Source organism: Macrobrachium nipponense, chromosome 47, assembly GCF_015104395.2.
Source record: "Macrobrachium nipponense isolate FS-2020 chromosome 47, ASM1510439v2, whole genome shotgun sequence".
Classification (NCBI taxonomy): Eukaryota; Metazoa; Arthropoda; class Malacostraca; order Decapoda; family Palaemonidae; genus Macrobrachium; species Macrobrachium nipponense.
Window position 1 is genome coordinate 33,484,695 of NC_087222.1, and position 22,029 is coordinate 33,506,723.

The 22,029-nt window shown below is 43.0% G+C and overlaps 1 protein-coding gene and 1 pseudogene across 1 annotated transcript in view; one reads left to right on the forward strand and one right to left on the reverse strand.

The window, feature by feature from the left end:
* LOC135204630 (osteoclast-stimulating factor 1-like) overlaps positions 1–22,029 on the forward strand; it is a 258,090-nt gene that overhangs the window by 138,797 nt on the left and 97,264 nt on the right. The window lies entirely within an intron of this gene.
* On the reverse strand, positions 1,765–15,975 carry LOC135204850 (glycerol-3-phosphate acyltransferase 3-like; annotated as a pseudogene).

Here is a 22,029-nt window from a genome sequence, read left to right on the forward strand (position 1 = left end):
TGTATGTTTAAGAAACACATTGAATACCCTCTTTCTACATTACGAATTGGAAAAATTCAAAGGAAAGTTTACTTTGTAGACATATGAAACGTAAGTCAAGTGGTGTTTTTCATATTAGGCTACCAGTCCCTTACGGCGCTCCTGATTGGCTGCTGATAAGCCAATCACAGGGCTGGAAACTCTCTACAGCCTCTATCGTGAGAGTTCACATAGGCAGGATGTAGTATGTTCCACTTCTCATGAGGGATACTTTTCCCTCAGGAGAGGTGGAATATACATCCTGCCTATGTGAACTCTCTCTCTCTCTAGAGAGAGAGAGAGACTGTAAGTTTCCAGCCCAGTGATCGGCTTATCAGCAGCCAATCAGGAGCGCCGTAAGGGACTGGTGGCCTAAACATCAGATGCACGGGTGATGTGAATCTACTATGTTAGTTTCGATTCCGTTTGTAGTATGTCCTTTTTTTGTCTCATCATTTTAAGGTTTACCTTGAGATTTCAAAACTGTTCTCATTTTTTTATATATATTTATATATATATATATATATATATATATATATATATATATATATATATAATATATATATATATACGTGTATATGCATACACACAGGGTGTCCAGAAAGTCCCAGTACCATGTATATTGGGGGTTAGAGTCACTCTTCTTCTTGCAAAGTTGTACCAGTGTCACTTGAGTACTTGGACTTCGTAGGAAGACTTCTCTCAGTTGTGCGTTATTCATTTGTTCTTTTTATCTCGCCTTATCGTGCTTATAATGTCAGCCATCTAGTTATAATCCACAGTATCACAAAATCTTAAGTTGTAAAATGAAAAATATGTTTACGTTAAGTGTTTACCCAATTGGACCGAGACCAGCTTAATGGTCGACCTGTTTAGTATAGGGATGTGCCCGAGTATGGTATCGGTAGTATCTGCAAGTCTTTGTGGTATCGATGTCGGTATCTGTATCGGTGAATTTCTTGCTGATACCAGCCGATATTTTTGCCATTAGTGTAGGAATTTAAAACCCTCCTAGGCTTCCTAAAATGTATAGGCAATCCTCAGTTTACGAAGGGGGTTCTGCTCTTCAGACGCATCTTAAGCCAGAACGTCATTGAAAATCGTCAAAAATCACAAGAAAACCTTACTTTTAATGCTTTTGTTGTACTCAAAACTCTGCAAACTGAATTTTTACAGTTTTTCACCAAAAATACCTTCAAATATTGATTATTTTGCCTTTTAGGAGTCATATTTCTTCCGCCGGATTGGTGTCCTAAGCGGCATAACCCTGGAAATAATTTCTGGTGAATATAATTAAATAATCTGGTGAATATAATTAAAAAGTGTCGTAACCTCAGAAATGTCATTAGCCGAAACCGTTGTAAGTCGGGGACTGCCTTATAAATTAACAAAGCCCACCAAACCAACTATATATAGGCATTTCTTTGTAAATAGGTTCATCGTTTATCATTTAAAAACAGATGGCATCATAATACTGTCCAGTATGCATAACAATTTATTATCGTAATAATTTTAATTAACTATGGTTGTGTCCATTTCTTATCAGCAATGAGTAATTGCCATTATGTTGGAGTTGGGTACTATTTTAACTTGAGCAATACAGTTATGGTATAAGTGAATGATGCAATGAGTTACTGTACTGCTACTGCTGCAGCTTGGAATTAGACGCGTGCAGTTTATATAACCATATTACATGACCTTTCAACTTTTGATACTTAATGTACAATAACCAGAGAACAAGAATGATTTTAGTAACAATATATATTCTCCTAAATAACAATAGTAATATAAAGGTAAAAGGTATCAGTATCGGCTTTAAAAGTTGGTATCAGTCAAAAAAATTTGGTATCAGTGCATCCCTAGTTCAGTTTCTCATCAAATTCTGAATATAGAGCATGCTATAGAACAGAGTATTAGATTTTGGCCAAAGGCCAAGCACTGGACCTAGAAGGTCATTCAGCACTGAGAAGGAAATTAAGAGTCAATCAAAATGATCAAGAAATCTGGATCTGTATTAATCACTGTCTCAGAATGGACTGGCTACAAATTTTGGGCTGATTGCCTCATTGAGCTGTATAAAAATCACCTTTTCGGTAAACCTTTGGCTATAGAGCTGCTTGATACTAATTACATGACACTAATTACATAACACTAATTGCAACTGAAATTAACAAAGGAGAAAATAAAAGTTTAAACAGCTGCTTAAGACTAGCACTGAATTTTGCAATAAAAAATTTAGACACCAAATTCTCTACAATTTCACAGAATTCAAAATATTAATATTGTCGCCTTCATAGGCTCACTTCAAGAACAGATGAAAATGCATAGCACATAACATGACATGATAGAGCATCAGACCATCCCGTTCAGAAGTGATGGCACAAGAGAGAAGACGAAACAATTAGAATAAAATTAAAGCTTAGCTTTGTATCTTCATCTACAAATATTTGGAAAATAAGACTTAATCTTTGTGCAGACATGCACACAGTGGCACAAGACTGCTTGGAGACATTTCTCAAACTGATAACGCTCAAACTACTATTTAAGCCTTCCGGAGTGGAAGGGTCTCTACCGTACATTGCGTAGCTCTAAAATAAACACACTTAGCCTCAGAGTATCAAAACTAACGCTGACTATCTTCACATTTGATTAGGATTTCTGAGTGACTGAGCTGGAATGGCAGGACAGATAATATGTAGCATGAACATCGTGGCCTACTAGAGATTCTGAGGTCATTCTAAAGCAAGTCTCAGATGTGGACAGTCCCCTACATTTAAAGAGTAGCTGCTCAGACCTTTGAGAAGCATCTGCTTGCTCAGGTTTGGTAAGATATCACAACCAGAGGTCATTCTGTTTTAAATGTAGTGACACTGATTTCACTAAATATGAATAGACCTATCAGGAGGCCACCTTATAAACTTTCATTTTTCTAAAAAAAATAATCAGACAGTCATACAAAAGTGAACAATAATCTCCCAAGCAACTTTCTCATCTTGCGAGGTTCACTACCCATATCTGATCCTCGTAGATTTATTCTTGAATTTAAGTTCATTTTAAACTTATGACTATGCCTAGAAAACTTATATATGTACAAGCATAGATGAAAAGGGATGCACTCAATACAAGTACAAAATTAAGTCCTTTCTCAACCAAGCATATACGAAGAGGAAGCACTGTCAGTACATATTGGAGAGCCAAGTCCTCTTTTTAGAGCTTCAAAACTACCTTGAAGTTTCCTCATCCTCAAGAAAATATAGACTTTGCTCTGTGCATCTTGAGTCTGCGAAAAAATCAAATCTAAGAATAGCTGAGTGCTTGATTTAACGTCTGTTATTTGACTGCCTACTGGTATTCCAGGCAATGACAATCAGTGACGGATCCAACCACCACCCGAAACTTTAAATTAAATGAGAAAAGCCGACTTGGCCTCTGAACATCAATTATATAAATATTAATAAATAATCAAAGAACACAGGAAAAAAAGTCATGTAGTGAAAAGGACAGTGAGAAAAACAGAAGACATCATTTGGTAAGACTCACAAAGTCTAATGCATCATTACTGACCAGAATCATCTGTAGTGATCACTTAGGAACCTAAATGACCTAAATGCAAATGCAACATAGGCCTATAGTATTTAAGAAGACAAGTGTAAAATAAAAATACAAATACGTACGTACGTATATCTAAAAAACCACAGAAGCTAATGCAGACTGAGTAACGAGAAACATTAAAATCCTTTTGTGCTGTGAAAATCAAAACCTCTGACAGAGCAGAAACTGCTCCAAGAAAGAAATAAATTCCTAATACATATCTGGAACCCGTCGGAAATATGACGGGACAAACTAACATATATAGTTAAAGCTAGACACAAACTATCATTATATACTTTTTTCTTATTTAATAATGGCCAAGTTAAAAATTGTGGAGTACCTGACTAAAACACCGCACAGGAGCAAACTATTTTGTTTATAAGTGCACTTAGTGAGCGTTTCCTTAAAGCTCGTCCTATCTTGATGGCTTCCACGTAGTCTTACAGTATTTGTGAATATAGACATCACACATCTGTTGCTGACCTGATTGTGTAGATACATAACAGATCTTGAGCTGTGGGCCAGAACATTATATCATGTGCAGTTTCAGTCTAATTACAGATTATGTACTGCACGTCCTAATGAGTTTGCAGTACAGATAATTTTTTCAAACTGTACGAGATCAACTTTTCAAGCCGTAGCGACATAGCAAGTGGCCCCTTTGGAAACAGAGCAAGTAAGATCCACGTTCAAAATTGTCTACCTGAAGTACGTAACGTAACTTGACCCCTAAATATTCAGGGGCCACCTTAAAATTAATAATTCCATGAAGAGAGAAGCTGACTTATGACAGTCACCACAAATTAAGGATCGTTCTTCCAAAAATGTGTTAAGATACATTTTTAGCCTTCGACACAAACGTAACACTAAAGCAGTATAGCTACTGCGATGAAATGAAAAAAATGGAGGGTCTATAAAGAGCTATTTTCTGTTATATGAGGCACTCCCAGTCTGATATTCATTTGTACACACTGTCTGTATATTTCGAGATATACAATTCACAATGAAAGTTGTAAATTATCTTGTTAAAAATTTAGACAAAATACCAAGTCACAAAGTCCTCTCCATTGGTATTTAAATCAATACTACAGCAAATGAACGACTCTTCCTCTTGGCAAATTTCAGAAAGCATTTTGAGAGAGGTCAACGAAGTGGAGGCACTCTTGGTGTGTGCGTATGGGATTCCTCCTCGGGCTGCCCACGAGACGAAATCTGAAAGTGGCAAAAAAAAATTCAGCGTAATTTGACTCGTTTACAAAAAATCTGAACTAAAACGTCCCTTGGTACAGTATGCTTGGTGAGACATATGAATAACCTTAAAATAAAGCTGCATATAAAATTCAAACCACAAGCCATTTGAGGATCTTTATGTCTCTAAGGAGTAATCTTTAAATAATAATACTGGCAGTTAATTCAGTTATTGGCGACATAAGGGGCTGATAATAGAGTTATGGCACCATAACACACCTAACAGATTGGCGACGTACATCGCAGTTTCAATTAATGGTGGTTTTCGCTTATCGGCGCACCCCTGGGAGCAGAACCCCCACTGATAACGGGGGACTGCCTGTAATAATAATGTCCTGCATATGATGGACAAAATAAGGTAGGAACTTTAAGTGGCTAGAAATAGTTAACACCACTCATAAAACACATACTGTGCCAAGCGTTGCTCTATGAAGGAACCTACAGCAACTTGGTTAACATTTGAGAGACCACCGTGGACATTTCGTGTCTTATACCGCCACTTCACTATAGCAATAAAACTGATGATGTGTCTCGTATCATATTCATTATCCAATATAAAAAATGTTATTGTCATGATACAATAAAGTTTTATGCATACTTACCTGGCAGATATATACTTAGCTATAGACTCCGTCGTCCCCGATAGAAATTCGAATTTCGCGGCACACTCTACAGGTAGGTCAGGTGATCTACCGCCCCGCCGCTAGTGGCGGGAATAGGAATCATTCCCGTTTTCTAAGACAGATTTTCTCTTCCACCTGTCTCCTGAGGGGAGGTTGGGTGGGCCATACACCGTATATATCTGCCAGGTAAGTATGCATAAAACTTTATTGTATCATGACAATAACATTTTTATGCATTCAACTTACCTGTCAGATATATACTTAGCTGATTGGCACCTTTGGCGGAGGGTAAGAGACAGCTAATCTACTGAAATAGACAGGAAACAACATATGTTGTAGGTAATAAAATTAAAAACCTTGATTCCTACCTGTGTTAGCGAAAGACTTCATGGCTACTGCCTAGGAGCCCGTATCGCTTCAAGAGCCTCAGCGAGGTAGTGACCGCATGCTAAGAGTTCTTGATGGTCTGTTACAGGGGTCTTACCCACTTACGCTTCAGAACCTTAGGATCTTTGTCAATGGGGTCCTATCCACTTACATGACAAAACACCTTGCCTATTGGCATGATCATAGAGCACGACACTAATCCCGATCACCTGATCCTCATTGGGGTTAGTACTACGATTGAAAGGAGTCATCCCCGAACATCCTTTCAAGCAACCCACAACTCAACAACAATATCAAAACTAATTATTAAAATTATTAAAAACAAATTTAAGGATCAGCGTCTGCTCCATTTCCCAGCATAGTATCCGCTGATACATAAGGTCCAAGAGCGAAACATTTATCGTATGTTATTCTAACATCTTTTAAATAGTGGGATGCAATACTGAATTGCACCTCCAATAAGTTGCTGCTAAAATGTTTCTCATGGACATATTCTTCGTAAAAGAAAGGGAAGTTGCCACAGCCCGGACTTCGTGAGCTTTCACTCTCAGCAGCTTTAAAGAGTTCTCTTGGCAATTCCTATGAGCTTCGGTAATTACATTTCTGACAAAGAATGCCAGTGCGTTCTTTGACATCGGTCTCTTGGGGTTTCTTACCGAACACCAAAGACCTTGTCGACATCCCTGAAGCTGTGTCTTCTTTTCTAAATAAAATTTTAAGGTCCTGACTGGGGCAAAGGGACCGATCCAACTCTCTTCCTACCAGAGAAGAGAGTCCCTTGACTTCGAAACTTCTAGGCCAAGGTTTAGAAAGGGTTCTCATTCTTTGCTAGGAAAAGATCCTGGAAAGAAATGACAGCCGAGTCTTTTCTAAATCCCACCCGAGAGTCCAAAGCATGCAATTCACTGATCCTCTTAGCAGTTGCTAGAGCCAACAGGAATATGCATTTGCTAGTAAGATCTCTGAATGAGATTTTATCTATAGTTTCGAACCGGTCCGACATCAGAACTTTAGGACAACGTCCAGGTTCCAACTCGGGGGAATCGACGATCTCAATTTCTTAGTCTCGAAAGACCTGATGAGATCATGAAGATCCTTATTATTCTCGAGATTCAGCCCTCTGTTTCTAAAAACAGCTGAGAGCATGCTCCTATATCCCTTGATAGTTGATACGGCCAATTTGGATTCTTCTCTCAAGAAGAGGAGAAAAATCCGCGATTTCGGTTACAGAGGTATTGGAAGAGGACAGCTTCTTCGACCTACACCATCTACGGAAAACTTCCCACTTCGATTGGTAGACCCGCAGGGTAGAGGCTCTGCGGGCTCTAGCAATTGAAGTTGCCACGGTTTCTTTGAAAAGCCTCTCGCTCTGACCAGTCTTTCGATAGTCGAAAGGCAGTCAGGGAGAGACTTTGGATGTTTTTGTGGAACCTCTCGAAGTGGGGTTGTCTGAGCAGATCTGTCCTGTCTGGTAGAGATCTGGGGAAGTCCACCGTCCATTCCAGTACCTCTGTGAACCAGATTCGGGAAGGCCAAAAGGGAGCAATTAGAGTCATTCTCATTCCTTCCGATGCCACAAATTTCCTTACTACTTCCCCCAGCAATTTGAATGGGGGAAAGGCGTATGCATCTATGCCTGACCAATCCATGAGGAAGAGGCATCAATCGCTGTGGCTCTGGGATCTTCTTCTAGCGAGCAGAAGTTGTCTATTTTCCTGGAGAGGAACGTGGCAAACAGGTCGATCTGGGGTCTCCCCCAGAGTGACCATATTGTCTGCAGACTCCTGAGTGGAGCATCCACTCTGTCGGGAGAACCTGGTTCTTTCTGCTCAACCTGTCTGCCTTATTGGTTTTTTACTCCTTGGACAAACCTTGTACGCAGAATAATGCCCGCGTTCCTCTGTCCAGGTTAATAGAGCTCTCGCTATTTCGTTCAGAGAGAAAGAGTGAGTGCCCCCTTGATTCCGGATGTAAGCCAGAGCTGTGGTGTTGTCGGAATTGACTTGAACTACCACCCCTCTGACTTCCGCTTCGAAGTATTCCAGGGCTAGATGAATTGCCAGGAGTTCCTTCGCATTGATGTGCAGAGTAGTTTGTTGTCTGGTCCAAATACCTGCTACTTCCTTTGGACCCAGTGTTGCTCCCCAACCTGTTTCCGAGGCATCGGAAAACAACACTCGGTGAGGGTTCCGAATCAAGAGGGACACCCCTTCGTTCCTTGTTAATGGGGTTAACCACCACTTTAGGTCGGATTTTATCCCCTGTTGGATGGGAAAAACATCTGACAAGTCTCCTGTCTTTTTGACCTCACATCCTCTTTAGATAAAATTGCAGAGGTCTGAGATTTAATCTTCCCAGGGAAATGAACTGCTCTAACGAGGAAAGGGTGCCCAGCAGACTGAGCCATTCCCTCGCCGAGGTCCGTTCTTTCCCTAAGAAGTTCGAGATCTTTTCTAAGCCTCGAGTAATTCTGTCTTGAGATGGAAACGCCCGAAAACCCCGAGAATCCATCTGTATCCCCAGATAGACTATGTTCTGTCTGGGGATCAATTGTGATTTCTCGAGGTTCACGAGCAGTCCCAGAGATTTTGTCAAGTCTTCTCCAAGTCCGTCAAGCACTGAATTTCCGATTTTGCTCTTATTAGCCAATCGTCCAGATAAAGGGATATATTTATCCCCTCTAGATGTAGCCATCTCGCAACATTCATCATTAGCTCGTGAACACTTGAGGGGCCGTTGAAAGGCCGAAGCATAGGGCTCTGAATTGGTATACTTTCCCCTGCATCATGAATCGGAGATATTTCTTCGATGATGGATGCAGGGGGACATGAATGTATGCATCTTGTAGATCTAAGGAGGACCACCAAATCCTGGACGAAGAGCCGCAAGAACCGATTTTGATGTTTCCATAGAGAACTTTGTGTTCTCCACAAATCGGTTCAATGCGCTCACATCCAGGACCGGTCTCCACCCCCTCCCGAGGATTTCGGAACCAGAAAAAGACGGTTGTAGAATCCTCGGGAATGCGGATCCCGAACCCCTTCGATGGCCTCCTTTTGCAACATCTGTTCTACCAGTTTGCAATAATGCTTCTTTCTTGGCAGGGTCCCTGTATTGGGCTGACAGTTCCCTCGGGTTCGTAGTCAAGGAGGTCTGTCTCGAAAGGGGATCATATATCCCTTTGTTACCACGGAAAGGGACAAATTTCTGCCTGTCTCCGAGCCCATTCTTCGAAAATTTCCGAAGTCTGGCTCCTACCGGTGCTTGAAGGACTGTTGTCTCATTTCGCTCTCTTGACAGGTCTGAAGGAAGACCTACCTCTCTTCTGCACTCCTCTCTTCTTAAAAGAGGATCTGGCCGAGGTACTCCCTCGAAAGGGCTGTTGAGGAGCCCGAGTCTCTCTCTTAATAGGACCCGAAGTCCTCGATTTCTTTGCAGATTGGGCCAAGAGATCTTGTGTGGCCTTTTCTGTCAAAGAATGAGAAATATCTTTTACTAGATTTGAAGGAAACATTGGTCCGACAGCGGAGCATACAGAAGAGATGACCTCTGAGTAGGAGTAACTGCTTTCGTCAGAAAAGAGCTAAATAAGACTCTCTTCTTCAGAATACCAGTTCCAAACAGAGAGGCCACCTCTCCTGCTCCATCCTGAACTGCCTTGTCCATACAGGAAAGGACCACTATGAAGGAACTTCTGACTAAGAGATTCCTTCTCTTGTGTCTTTTTGGCCACACCCCAAGGGACCAGTCTAAGAAGTTAAAAACTTCTAAGACATTTAAAACAATCCCTTGAGGAGATGGTCCATCTCAGAAGTCCCCCATGTGATCTTTGCTGATGACAAGGCTTGTCTCCTAGCGACGAACCACCAGATTGAAAAATCTGCTTCGGCAGTGGACGGGAGAGCTAGACCCCGTGGTTTGCCCGTCTCGTACCAAATTCCCTTCTTTCCTGATAGTCTGGAAGGAGGGCAGGTAAAGACTGTCTTCCCCGCCTTCTCCTTGGATTCCAACCAATTTCCTACGAATCGGAGCGCCTTGTTCATGGAAATGGTTGGCTTCATTTTAATAAAAGATGATTGTTTCGGGACCTTCGTGCTTGTAAATAAGGACCTTGGAGAAGGAGGAGCAGTCGGGCTTAAAGAGTCCCCAAACTCTTGAAGTAAGAGGGCTGCCAGCGTCTTGTAATCTGACAAACCCGGAGCAGAGTGATCTTCAGAGTCCGAAATCTCTTCCAAATCCAATTCCGAAGAGGATTGTTTATTTCCAGCAGGAGACTGGCCTCTTGCAACATCCACCCCACTCTCGCAAGAAACGACGACCGCCTGTGCGATAACTTGCATCCCTACGAGAGATAGGTTGATCCTGCAAAACGACCTTATCCTTCTCCTGGCAAGAGCGATGGCCGCTTGTGCGACACCTTTCTCCCCTGTCAGACGAAGGATGTCCTCTCCTATCGCTTTCTCCGGAACCACCTATGTCCTGACAAGGAATACGGCCGCTTGTGCGACAACTAGAGTCCTTGTCAGGTAAAGGTTTATCCTTCCGAAAGCCAAACAAATCTTCCTGGCTTAATTGTCTTTTGGAAGAAGTCCGTCTCTTATTTGTCACTTGTGGCTCATTGCGCCGGGTTGGCGCTCGTGATTCCTTGCGCCAAGCTGGCGCTTCTGGTTTGCATCTGGCGCTACTGGGCATTTCGGCAGGGTGGCGCTTCTGGCGCACTCTGGCGCTACTGGCGCATTTCGGCTGGGAGGGGTGGTTTTGGCGTTCTGGCGCATCTGGCGCATTTCGCCAGGCTGGCGCTTCTGGCGCATATGGCGCATCTGGCGCTTCTGGCTCTTCTGACTCGTATGGAGTCTCAAACGCATCTGGCGCATTGCGCCAGGTTGGCGTTTTTGGCGCATTCTTATTACTCCTCTGAGTATAAGCCGAAACTTCCGTTTCTTCTTTCCTTCCCTTTGTCTTCTTTATAGGAAGGAAAGAGTCCTTTCTCCTGGGAGTTTCCTTAGTAAAAACTCCTACTAAGGCCGAAAGTTGCTCCTGCACATTTAGGATAATTTTCGCAGCCGCATTCTCTTTTGTTCCTTCGCTGATTCAGGTGAGGGATGTCTAGAAGCGGAAGGAAACTCCGATTTCCGTTTAGGAACCAATCTCCTTTTCTTCTTCTCACAAGGTGATAGATCGGAGAAAAGTTCAGGGCTTGAATCCAAAGTTGGAGCCTTCCAACTTCTCTTTAAGGGGCGTGACAGTTCATCAGAACTCCATCCCCTTACATTCGGTGAAGAATCTGACGAAGAAAAACACTTCTTTAGGATGCTTTTTCGATAGCGATCCTTGGCAGTTCGGGTCGTCACAGAATCTGCCGAGGGGACGCCTGATCGGTGGGGATTCTCCGTAACCTCCGTACGGCTTTCGACATTCCTTCTCCTCTGGGCCTGTGAGCTTGGAAGAGGTTCTAGGCCTGGGAGCGAGACAGAGCCGATCAGACGCACCCTCCACTGCACTAGGGACACTTAATTCACTAATCACTACACTGTTGCTTACCTTTCAACGTCAGCATTTGACGTTCCATCCTTTGTAGCGCAGCTTTAAGATCTGCAATTTCCGTTGCCGGATTTGCAGTCTTAGTACTAGAGGAAGAAGATAGAGGTTTAGGGTTAGGTGTTAATTTAATAGGCTCGTTAGAGCGAGACCTACTTACACTTCTGGAGGAAGCCTTCCTAGCCCTATCCATATCTAATTTCCTTAAATATGAATTTAAATTCTTCCATTCTTCCTCATTCATATTTACACATTCATCACAGGTGTTAGAAATTGAACATTCATTCCTTCTACACCCCTTACAAACTGTGTGAGGGTCTACCGAAGCTTTCGGTAGCCTCACCATGCATCCCTCATTTACACACTGTCTTCTAACCGTAAAGCTAGAATCCGACATCATGAGAAATATCCAAAACCAAGTCCAAAAACAGTCCACGAAAGAGTATGCCAAACCAAAGATCCAATACGTCACCAAAATAACCGGCTTAGAAGATCAATAGCGATGAAAAAACACGAAATCAGGAGTAACAACAACAATGTTGCTGTCACGGCCGATAGAGAAAATCTGTCTTAGAAAACGGGAATGATTCCTATTCCCGCCACTAGCGGCGGGGCGGTAGATCACCTGACCTACCTGTAGAGTGTGCCGCGAAATTCGAATTTCTATCGGGGACGACGGAGTCTATAGCTAAGTATATATCTGACAGGTAAGTTGAATGCATAAAAAAAGGTAATTAATGCTATCCTCACATTTCATCTCCTTGCGCTGGACTTGGAGACGCAATCAAGCCTGCTTTTCCTTTTTTAAATCGGCCAACATCTGGTCCGGTTCCTTTTTAAAGTTGGGTAACGTCCCGTCACATATACTACTGTCGCCATCTTCGTCTTCTTCGTTGACATTCAGGTGTCTGGCAAACTCTTCCTGCTGCTGTTTCTTCCACTCCTCCTTGATGGGAGAGGCTTTCAGAAAACCGTCCCAAGACAGGTCGATCAGCCCACCCTGGTGGGCTATTTTTGCCTTGACGCTGTGAAGAAAATAAAATTGATTTTATTCAGTGCAATCTAAATGTCTGTAACAATTCTGATAGTTTAAAAATAGGACATCATTCCACATACAGTACATAGTATATAATTTCTCCCTAATTACAATTCAACACTTTCAGTAGCACCTCATCTTAAATGCTAAAGGGGTTTGGCTTGCTCTGAGATAAGCAGTAAAGTCCATTTAATATCAAAGGCCTAATTAATGATAATAATAATAATAAAAATCACGTAATTAACCTTTCTTCTTCCTTACCGAGCTGCAAAAGCAATTGCAGATTCATCTGGCTTTCTCCGCATGGCGGGCAGGTACCAAACGTTGCAGACGATGGCCCAGGATGTCATCATATGCAGCAAGTAATGATAAAACTTGTCCTGCCACCAAAACGCATCGCCAAATCTGGCGTCGAATCGGATGGCAATTGGGTAGATGACCGTGTCAATCTGTGGCAGAGGTTCGAGTCAAAGCAATTATGCAATTCGAAGAAACAAGACGTGCAACTCTGAAATCAGTTGTATTGGATAAAATGTTCATCAGCAAAGGTCACTTAGGATATGATCTGAACTACTAACCTCAAACGCTCCCTTTTTGAACTGCATCACGGACGTGTTGTTGACGCAGACGCCCTCCGGGAAGATCAGGATGGGGGGCATTTTTGGGTCGCTGGCATGCATCTGCAATCTGACGAGACAGTTTAAAAAGGTTGCAATCAACAGTGAATTTAACTCATTTAATATTCAACCACATTCAGATGCAGATGACATATTCTGTAAATGGGTAACTGGTTAATACTAAGGTTACTGTGATCCATATAATTACATCTTGTAATTTAGAGAGGAACCTTTAACACAACAAATTCTGTTATGGCAAATGGAAAATCTGTTTTGTGTCATGAAGTACTTACTGGGAACACAACAAAACTACAGTCCCAATTTGGAATGCTCCCAAAAAAGCTAATCCATCGAGTGAATCTAAAAATCTAAACAAAAACCAGAGGGTTTTGCTCTTACTTGTCCATGACAACCGCTCTCTCCTTGGCTTCCGAACGCTCGAAGAAGATGTGAGAAGATGCTCTGCACAGGACAGAAGACAAGATGCCCAGGACTCCGGAATGTCTCTGACCCACCTGGGAACAAGCAAAGTTATTATCACAGAAGTCACCCTAACTACAAACAAGTTTGTAAGTTGGTTGCTGTACTCTTCACTGAGGCCTATTTAAGTACAGTACGTAATGAAGTTAATACAGTACTACATTATGTACTCATTTGCAAGTAGGGTGGTGTCTATAGTCATTTACACTTACCATGTCGTAGCAGTGATGCGTCGCCAACACCAAGGCGTCGATGGGGGAGGTGTGGTTCGCCACAGCAATACCTCCTCCTTTGGGGGCATTGTCAATGTCGTGGAAAGTCGCCACGAGCGACAGTGACCCAGCTATGAAGTCAAAGGAGAAGACCAAGAGTTTAGAGTTGATCCACCTCTTGAGGGCACACTCTGGCAGCACTCCAACGGCAGACATGCACAGACACAGGTTGACGAAGCCCAAGCAAGAGGGATTATGAGCCGCAGGGGAAAAGGATCAAGTAGCGCCACGAGGATCCCCACCATCCAGCAGAGCGTGAGCCGGAATGAAATGAACTCGTAGGCCTTGTTGGTGCGTGACAAGAGGTTCCACTGGGTCAGCTCCTCGGGCTCAAAGTACTTCGTGACGCTGTCGTCCGTGATGGCGGCCATTCCCGCAGCGACGTACCCCAGAATGTGATCGAGGTGAAAGTCCTCTTTGACGCCTTTGTCCATGCCCGGAGCTTTCGGATGGTTTGGCAGGAAGATGGGTCGGCTAATGTCATCCATTGGAGTCTCTGACTCATCGCCGATGTTTTGAAAGAGTGGGAGCCGTTTTCTCTCCACTCGATCGTGCCCAAAATTGAAGAGCTTCGTCAACACCTCAATGTAACGCTTCCGCAGACCGAAGTAATGGTGGACTGTCGCTGAGAGCAGAAGAATGACAAACACAATGCAATAGACAGACCACACTAAAGACCACAGGACCTCCATATTTCTCCACTGTTGGCTTTGCAACTCTACCGACTGTAAACTCAGAGCACGGAAAATACCTTTTCTGTCCCATGAAACTGTTGTTCACAACTTGCTCTTCATCAACACATATTCTAAACATGACCCCACATAGATAAGACACCACTTGAGACTTTGTTGGGCTCTACACTTAGATCTGTCTGTATTTGTTAAGTATTAAAGCTAGACCCACATATATATTTTCATATAAAGTCTGGTCCTACAAATATTACTAAGGTCCACATACCACAATAAAATGTTATTTTTTATGGCATTACTTAATGTGAGGCTTATTACACTTGTTCTGAAAAGATGAGAAGATATTTACAAACCACAGTTCAAAACATTAAACAAAACAATATGGAAAACACTCCCCAACTATCACATGTACAAAGAAGCCAATGCAACCAAGTTTACAATTATAATATGGCAAATTCGAGATGATTTGTACTTTACCTAGATATACTAACCAGAGCCTTTTAATTAGGAGTATTCCTGACGTGAGGTGGAAACAGTCATTGCTTAAAAACAAGTTGGATTTGTTACTTTTTCCTATGAAATTACTACTCAAAGGTGGAAGCATCACCACCTTCAACTGATACCAGGGACATCTAATGTAGCTGATAATGTGAGTTCTCATGAACACTGGATGGATGCTACTCTCATCTGATGACTTATAATCTGTGTGAGTCTGACAAAGCCAGAAGATGAATTCTTGGACACCTCCTCATGAATGCCAGTGCTATCAAATAAGTGCAGACAATTGATACACAGGCCTAAGATATCCGGTCCTATTCTTATAGCACCCCAACATCCATCTGAAACATACCATAATAAATCACACAGGAAGTTGATAATGAATCTCTGAAATTTCTTGTCAAGAACTGATGGGTTCTGAGTTTTTGCCACCAACTCAAAAATGCAAGAGGATGAAAGTGACCCACAAACCTCCAAATGCCAGGCTAGATACAAGAGGCCGTGCAGCTTACTAACATACTGTACTTCACTGAAATTAAAACTAGCTGAAAAAGTTGTGAGCATGGGATTCCCGTCTGAAGCTTCCCTCGGTAACTGAGGAAGGTAAGTCACATCCTTCTTTGGGGGTTTGAGTTTGCAGGGTGTTTGAAGCTCCATATTAGCATCGACCACTGATGAGGAATGGAGCTAGAGCAATAACCTGTCACGGCATGGACTGAAAGGAACTTCTCTCAGTGAAACTGGACAAGGAAATCTGCAATCGATTGTTGAGTTGCTCCAACTGGGGAGAGACCATGAAAAGAGAGCAAATCCATTGATTGGCTGGTTGTTCCCGAGCCCCCTTCGAAGACTGGGGTCCGAGGAAGAGCTAGCCTGACCTGAAGGCGGGCCACAGTGGCATGCGAAGACCCAGAGGTCTTGGTCGCTGCCTGGTGGACGAAGCGGTTGCAGTCATTGGCCCATCACTTGTCCGCTGCAGCATCCACCAAACTGTCTGATGGGAAAGGTTCCATTTGTCTTAGGGAGTTAGTACCAATTCAGGACCGATGTGCCTGGTGATCCAATTCAAGATGGTGTCCCTCCTTGGTACTGTCACAGTCTCTTGAAAGCCGAGTCTTCCCCAGGGACGATAGTTCCTGAGGAAGTAGCAACCTTGGACACTGTGAAAGACCACAGGTCCAGCCAGGAGACTGCCATGGCAGTAGCCTCCATGTTCGTTACTAATTGCTGAGAGAGGGAGACCCCCTGGCCATCAAGGTGATGCAACGAAAGGTCCAGACCTAGACATACTAGCCCTGGATAAGAGCTTGTCTGAGCAATTCTACCGAATTGAACTCTCTTGCCCAGAAACATGATATTGTTATGATACAATAAAGTTTGTTCATACTTACCTGGCAGATATATATATATAGCTGTATTCTCCGAAGCCCGACAGAATTTCAAAACTCCCGGCACACGCAGTGGTCGGCCAGGTGGTTAGTACCCATTCCCGCCGCTGGGAGGCGGGTGTCAGGAACTATTCCCATCTTCTATTCAGATTTTCTAATGCCACTGTCCCCCGAAGGGGAGGTTGGGCTGGGTACTTGATTATATATATTCGCCATGGTAAGTATGAACAAACTTTATTGTATCATAACAATATCATTTTTTTTTGTTCATGACACTTACCTGTCAGAATATATATATATAGCTGATTCCCCCACCATTGGAGGTGGGGGGGAGGGAAGAATAAAAGGATTTGGGAAACATTTCACATGCGATTGATAGACATCTGGTTCCTTACTGTTAGCATAGCTGACTTCGTGATTACTGTCACCCAAGTCTGCTTTTGCTTTACTAGTCTCTCCAGCAAGGACGTGACCTGTATAGCTGGTGAGTTCTAGATGATCTGACAACGGGGGCGTGACCACAATGTGTCTAGACCATATTGACCATACCATGAGGGCTAAGAAGTAAAATAAATATCACCACCTGACCAACCTAGCCAAAGTTAAGGTGTTTTAACTAAGGCTTAAGAGTTAAGAAGTCCACCATTGGCGGCGACTCAACAAATAAAATTAAGAGCTCTTCCTAACCATTTTCTACAGGATAGGACGAGTGGTACTTCTTGCCCCCAAGATTGTGTGCTGGACACGTATGGCCCTAGCGAGCCGCAGTCTCATATGATGTCTTACATCTCTCAGGGAGCGTGAAGCGAACACAGAGTTGCTTCGCTAAAAACGAGGTACTCAGGATGTAACTGAGTGCCATGCTCTGTTGAATGCTTCCGAGGCCGCGCCCTCACCTCGTGAGCATTTACTTTAAAAGGTTTCAAATCTTTGTTCAAACATGACGAATGAGCCTCTTAGAAAGACTCCTTAAAATAACGCCAGGGCGTTCTTCGACATGGGCAAGTCTGGTCTTTTTACGGAACACACAGATTGTCCGAATGACCTCGACTTTCTTTAGTTTTATCAAGATAAAACTTGAGAGCCCCGACAGGGCACAGGACTCTCTGTGGCTCTTGCCCAATAATTTGTGCCATCCCCTTGACCTCCAGGCCTTTGGGCCAAGGTTAGACGGGTTTTTCGTTCTTAGCAAGAACGGAAGGCTTAGAGGACACCGAATTATGTCCTCTAAAGCCAAAACCTCTGATGATGGCTAAAACCTCACTAACCTCTTGCCGTAGCTAGAGTGGTTAGAAAATTAGCCTTTCTGGTCACGTGTATTAAGTTTACAGAAAGGAGAGGTTCGAAATGCTTTGACATCAAGAACTTCAGACTACGTCTAAGTTCCATGCCGGAAGCTTCGATCTAGACCATTTCAAGATTTCCGCAGACCTCAAAGATCGTGAAGGGCTTTGTTGTTTGATAGATCCGAATCTCTGAGCCTAGAGGCCGTCAACAACATATTTCCGTATTCTACAATCGTTGGGACTGTTAGCTTATCCCATACTTCAGACGGAAAGGGAAGACGGTAAAGTAATTCACAGAGGTGGAGGTGTAGGATTAGTCATTCTTCCTGCACTATCTCCAGAATTGGCCCCACTCCGCCGATTGGTACACTGCAAAATATGCAGCACTGCTTTGCTTTGGCAATGAGACTTGTAATTAATATTGAAGATTCCTCTCGCTTCTCGACAGTCTGAACGCATCCAGACTCAGAGCGGAGAGGTTTATAGGTGTACCTCTCGAAGTGAGGCTGTTTAAGAGTAGACCGATTCTCTCGGGAAGGGTCCTTGGAAAGTGCTCTCTGAAGGACGTGACCTCTGTGAATCCAGCCTCTCGAAGGCCAACATGGGGCGATCAGCGTCTTTCTCGCTCCCTCTGACGCCAGCGATTATCTTATCATATTTCCTAAGCTTTTGAATAGGGGAAAAGAGACTAACCAACTATCCCCATTCCATACTATATGATGGCGTCTATTGCTACCGCTCTCGGATCGAGAATAAGGGAGCAACGTAGAGGAAGCTTCTTCGTCTTCAATATTGCGAAGAAATCTACGAAAGGACGTCTCCAAAGTCTCCACAACTTTCGACATACTTCTAAGCGAGGATTACTCAGACGTCAGTAGTTGCTGCCGTCGATCGAGAAGATCCGCACGGACGTGCAATAGTGTAACGAACCTCTTGAATCGTTACGTTCCGTGCCTATGTCGATAACCATCTCTCTCTTCTTGGGATATGAGAGAGCTGCGAAATTATCTGAGATGATTTTGGACCAATCGACCAAAACTCACTCTTCGAGGAACTGGAGAGCCAACCAAATTGCTTCCAATTCTCTTAGATTATGTGCCAGGACCTCTGTACCTCTGTCCGGATGCCTGGCACCCTCTCGGTATCACCTGAGGTGATCGTCAACCCATTGAGAGATGTTTAGAATTATTTCTAGATCTTTGTGATGTTATTTCAGTTCTCCTGTAGGAAAAACTGTAGAGGTCTGAATTGCAGTCTATTCAGGGAAACAAGCTTCTCCATCGAGGAAATGGTCCCCAGCAGCATCATCCATTCCCTTACTAGCATGCTTCTTCCCTAATAAGGCTGCGCTTTGCATAAGCAGGAGAGCATTATTATGTGCTATGCCGCGGTAGACTCGTACAGAATTCTGTTACAGTGCGGTAAGCAGCGCTGAACAGGTCTAAGAGATATCTCTGTTGAAGATTTCTTAGCAAAAGGAAGTCGTGTTTATTCATGATTACTAGAAATCCCCTCAACCCGAGGCGAAAGTCATGATTGTAGGGTAGAGATACGGTTCGTCAATCAATCCCGCGGGGAGAGAGAGACGTAAACACCGAGCATAACAGCGCGCTACCTGATACTGAGTTGGTGACACTGTGACAGTTACAGGCAGCAGGCAGCAGCTTATGTTCACCTTCTCGCAGTCTTATGCCGAGTTGCCAGCTATTCTATTCATCTAAAGAATAGATTTTCCATTATTTGAACAGAAACTCTCAAGTTGGCATATTTAAGCGAAACAGAAATTCGCTAATACAGAAGCTGATTTTGTGTTGTCGTAACATTACGCTTAATTAACCAATGTTAAATCGGAAACTCCTGGAAAGTTGCCTGGAGTACCGATTAAATATACTGCGTCATCCACAATGACAGCAACCTCTCGTCTCGCACTATTCCGCCTGAGTTACCAGCTACTCTCTTCTACGAAGGAATAGGTTTGTTACTATTATCGATCAGAAGGAAATTCTCAAGCAGGCATATTTAAGCGAAACATAATTCGCTAGATGCAGACGCTGAGTTAGTGTTGTTGTAACAATACCTTTTAGCGTTGTCCTTACAGCGGAAACTCCTGGAAGTTTGCAGGAAGGACCGATTAAATACACTTACAATAACCGTCTTTTCGGTGCCATCTGTAGAGGTAACCATGATATGCGTATATGACTTGAACCCTACATTAGTAATATGACGCAAAGATAAAATACGTAAGTATTGTAGTCACTTGAACATCTAATTCTCTACTACATTCTTTCCTCGACGAGGAAGAGAGAGAGAATGGAAATCGACTGTCTTCGTTCTCTTTGCCAAGAGAACGAATTAACATTATTCGAATGGCGATCAAGTGAGAACCGAGGATCGAAAAAGACAGTTCAAGCTTCTTATGATATTGGACATAAGACTTCATGGACGCAGTCTACAAGTCTTTTTCCTGGATGAGCCTCTGACTAATGAATGAGAGCTCTTTCGAATTTTGTTAATGAGAGCTTATCCGCTTAAGCGATAAAATGTTATTAAGATCTTTGTCAATGAGAACTAACCCATTTACATGACAGAAAGTAATCCAGGAATTCGAGCATATAGTTTTCCCGATTCCCGCAGAAATCGAGGAAGGGGCAGGATTCCTAATCAGAGACTGGGCTTACGACATGTAGGACCTTAATGTTCCCCTTCGGCAGCGCAGTCCCGAAAGCAGACGAGGCATTTTATGACACCGAAATCTGCTTACAGTTTTTCTGGAATTCATCAAGTCATGGATTCTATTGAACGCTCCCTTCGTAGAAAGCAAAGTAGACATCTTGACGAGACCAAACTCCTTCCTCTTCTTCGAAGACGCCCTCTTGAAGACCGTACTTGCAGGAATCCTGGCGAATGTCTTGATGCGTAGGACGCCTAACGTTCTGAAGAACGTCCTGGTAAGTGCTCTGCTGAGCGACATGACGTGTAGGATGCCGAACGTCTTCAAAAGCGTCCTTGCTAGCGTCCTGGCGAGCGTCCAGATGTGTAAGACATCAAGCGTCTTCCAAAAAGCTTATCAATGTTTATGACGTCGAGCGTCTTCCAGAGCGTCCTGATGAGCGTCTCTTCGTGTAGGACGTCGAGCATCTGCAAAAGCTTCCTCACGTCTCAATGCGTAGGACGTTGAGCATCTTCAAGAGACGTCCTCGCGAGAGTCTTACCGAGCGTATTGGTGCATAGAACACCAAGGGTTCTGAACGGCATCTCAGAGAGGATCTTGTCGAGCGCCCTGATGCATGAAAGGCCATAAGACTTGACCATACCGTAGACTTAAAGTGAATTCTCTACTACATTCATCTTCTCACTAAGCATGTACTCTAATAAGTCATGCTTTCGTAAGCATGAGAGCATCATATAATATAGAGTTTCCGTTGCGTTAGAATCCTTTAATAATGTTACCTACGGTAAACAGCATTGAAAGGTTGTAATATCTTTCTTATTGAAAGCTTCTTAGCAAAAGGCAGACAATATTTTATTTATGTTTGCTTAACTATCCCCTCAATCCGAGGCTAAAACCGCGATTGTAGGGATAGATACAGTTAGTCACTCCATCCCGCAGGACCGACCTCTCATGACTGAGAAATAGATGGTTAATGCGTTGGTCTAAGCGATAGCAGCCTCCGTTAGCTGTCTGGCCTTACTCTTCCAGAGTTGCCAGCTACTCCATTCAATAAAGGAATCTTATAAAATTATTATCGAACTTGAGGAAGTTCTTATTAATGTATATTTAAGCCAAACAAGACTTCGATAAATCTAGAAGCTAATTAGGTATTGTCATAACAATCCCTTTAAGCGTAGTCCTTCCTAGGAAAGTCCTGTAAGGATACTGGTAATAGAGTTGCACAGCAAAGAAGTAACTACGGTATGTGCTTATGATTTGACCGTATCGTATTATCATACAGCAGATACTCTACTACCTTCTTTCCCTGCCGAGGCAGATAGAGAAAGGAAATGATATTGTCATGATACAATAAAGTTTGTTCATACTTACCTGACAGATATATATATAGCTGTATTCTCTGACGACCGACAGAATTTCAAAACTCCCGCAAACTCAGTGGTCAGCTAGGTGGTTAGTACCCATTCCTGCGCTGGGAGGCGGATACCGGGAACCATTCCCATTTTTCTATTCAGATTTTCTTACCACTGTCCCTGAGGGGAGGTGTGGGAGGTACTGATTATATATATCTGTCAGGTAAGTATGAACAAACTTTATTGTATCATGACAATATCATTTTGTTCATGACACTTACCTGCCAGATATATATATAGCTGAATCCCACCATTGGAGGTGGGAAGGGACAGAA